The sequence below is a fragment of the Populus alba genome, chromosome 1 (assembly GCF_005239225.2).
Source record: "Populus alba chromosome 1, ASM523922v2, whole genome shotgun sequence".
NCBI classification, from domain to species: domain Eukaryota; kingdom Viridiplantae; phylum Streptophyta; class Magnoliopsida; order Malpighiales; family Salicaceae; genus Populus; species Populus alba.
This window is the reverse complement of record NC_133284.1, coordinates 4,282,344-4,285,850: the sequence shown is the minus strand read 5'-3', so window position 1 is coordinate 4,285,850 and position 3,507 is coordinate 4,282,344.

The window sequence follows — 3,507 nt, the reverse complement described above, 5'->3', positions numbered from 1 at the left end:
CCAATTTATATTATCTTGACCCAAATTTCAATTTATTCTTCATTTATTTCATTTTTTCTATCATTTTTTTTATTTTTATATAAATATAAAATAAATAAAGTAAAATTAAATAAAGTAAAAGAATAAAAAATTGGGTTATTACAACTTTAAATCCGTGTTGTATCTTTAGTCTTGGGTAAAACGAGGTATAATTATATTTTAAATTTATCCAAAATTTCAGCCCGATTTTTTTTTTATGTACCTGGGATCTTCTTCTACCAAACTTTTGCCACATCGTCAGTCCTTTTACTGTTATTTATTTTATTTTTTCTTTTAAAAGGAAAAAGGATAAATTTTGAGGAATAATCCAAAAATGGGTTATGCCACTAGTTTTCTTGTTGTCATTTGTCTTCCCATTAATGTCCATAACCATATTGAAAATGTTCTCAAATACATTATTTCTATGTGCATAACAATAAGGTTATAGTAGAGAAAATTGGTCTTTCAATAAGAAAATTCTCACAAAATACTTCATTGGATATTGACTGGCATGACCTGATTCATTCTCATCGCATCTATAATTATATTCTTATAAGGATTATTATTGTTATCCACAACTTCATGCACGTTGTTAGTACTAGAAGTTGACTCAATCATCCTCTTACCCATGATATTGTAAGGAACATATGGTTCTTCGTGTGCATACCAATATATGTATTTTTTTCAAGAACTTTTTTTTGTAGAAGATGTATCGTTACAACATTTAAATTAATAAAAAAAGAATTTCTTACACCTCTTGTATAGACATCTAAGATTCTCTCTACTAATATTTCTTAGATTAGATAGTGTGTAATTAATAAAACCTTGAATTTCATTACAATAATTCATCATTCACAACCCCTGAAATGAATCTCGATACATTCATGAATGATCATTCATTACTTATATCAAAGTTATTTAAATAATGATGATAACAGGTATTACTTAACTACATTAACTAAATAAATTTGCAAAAAAATTAGTTTAACCCAATCTTATTTAATCTATTTTAATAGTTCTCTTAATTCATTATAAATTGTATATCTACATAAATTTAAATTTCTACACATTTACTGAAAAATACAACTTGACAATAAAATTAATAAAATTTAAAACAAATTTGTTAAATAAGTTATTATTTATTTCATCACAAAACATCGAAGTCAAATATTTGTCATAAGTTTTATCAATTTACAAACAAATATAATTTTTTAAAATCTATAAAAATATCATAACATGTACATATTATAAATCCATACAATAAAATTATCTGAGAATAAAACAAGTAAACACTCCTACAAAATATATATACTACAAAAATATGCAAAAAACATTAACATAAAAAAAATGTGTTCAAATTATAAAAATTGGTAAATTTGCTTTCTTAAGGTAGAGAATCCTCAATAAAATTTGAATTAGAATACATATGCTGACAAATCAAGTTTTGTAGTGGTTGAATTTGATGTGAGAGTTGAATTGTGTTGAAATTAAGAAGGGGAGGTGAGGGTGGTTGTTTGTTGCATAAAAATATCTATAAAGAATGAGAAATAAGGGGAGGATGAGAGAAGAATTGATCGGTACGTCATAAAATAAAATAGTATCAATAAATTTATCAACATAATTATTTTGTTGAGCATTTAATCTGTCAGTAAAAAATATTATATCATAATATGGTTTGTTTTATTTTTTAAATCAAACTTTGTTGTGGGGTTAATTAAAGGCATTGGTAAAAGATCATGCAGTTCTTTGATTAAAATGCTGGTCTAAATTAAACTAACGTTCAATTAAAAAAGAAGAAGAAGAGAACTAGACGTAAGATATTGTCAAGGAAATGAAAATATTTTTGAAGTTACTAGGAAGGAAGGACTCCCAGGATCAACCATCAATTGGTCATGAGCATTCTCGAATAGAGAAATTAAAAAAAAAAAAAAAAAAAAAAACATGGATGATTTATTATAATAAGGGTAAGGTAAAAATATATATATATAGTAATATCCTTGGAGATTTCATTATTTCGATACATTCATATAGAACAAAAATTGCTTGCTCGGAAATTACAAATATATTTTTTTGAATAATACCATCTTCTTAAATAGTTAAGTTTCATGTAAAAGCCAAAGAAAAACAAGAGAACAGGAGGGTGGTAAAAAACAGCATACACTTTTGGTCCAAAACATACATACATAAAACAATTAGTTTTCCATATAAGATTTATTAGTGGCTTTATTTCAATTTTCTTCCCACCAGATTCTTTGCTGGTTTACTTGTATTGATTAATCAGTGGACATTCATTTATTCCTAATTTTTTCTAGATTAAATCCAATTCACACTGGGTTGGAGAAAAGTAGGCTTACATAAATATTATAATTAATATATTGGTTGATTTTTAAAGTGTTTTTATTTAAAAGTATATTAAAATATTAATAATAATAATATTATTATTACTATTATTATTTAAAATTTATTTTTGACATCAACAAATGAAAATAAAAAAAAAAACACAAAAAAATATTATATTTTAAAATAAAAATTTTAATTTTTTTCAAAAATACAGTATCACCGTAAAAACAAAACATCACCTATATCTTATATATAATGATAATAAAAAATCATTCTACTTTTATATTTATATTTATATGGTTATCAAACACAATTTTATCAAACACAATTTTATTTCCTTCTCTTATTCAATGGTCCCATGATCCATCTTCTTTATTTAAATTAATTATATATTTTCTATTCTAAAATAATATCTAGATTTTCAACATCAACACTTGCCACCCCTCCTAGCACTAATGCCCTTATCTTTCTACTTCCAAAAGAAAGTACTGCTCTCTGCCCTTATCTAGATTTATGGTCTGCATATTTCTTACACCAAATTCTTTGCTGGTTTAGGAGTAGGATTAATCGATGGACATCAATTTATTCATAAATTCTTTTAAAAGAGTGGATTATATATAATTATCATACAAGTTCCTATTTTACAGGATAATAACGAAATATTCTTTAGCATGAACACTTGTCAACCATGAGATGCTTTCCCTCTCTCCTTCCAAAACAAAATTAAAGTCCTGCTCTCTACTTGTGAATCGACAACCAATGCGTCTTTGTGTATAATATATTTTAGTTTCTTAATTTATGAGTTGCTTATAATTACATTTTGGTCAAAAACAAGAGTAAAAAACTAGAGTACAAAACAATCAGGATTCCATACAAGGTTTATTAGTAATTATAATTGCACTTTTCCACCGAACTCTTTGCTGGTTTAGGAGTTTTAATTAATCAATGGACATTAATTTATTCATAAATTCTTTTAAAAGAGTGGGGATTGAATCCAATTCGCACACAAGATTATGTGGTGGAAGTTGAAGAAGAGCAGGCTGACGTAAACATGATGATTAAGCAGCACACAAAACCTTAAAAGAATAACAGCTATAAATTCAGGACATGGTGTTGACGATTCATATTACAAAAACTCAGTCACGTACC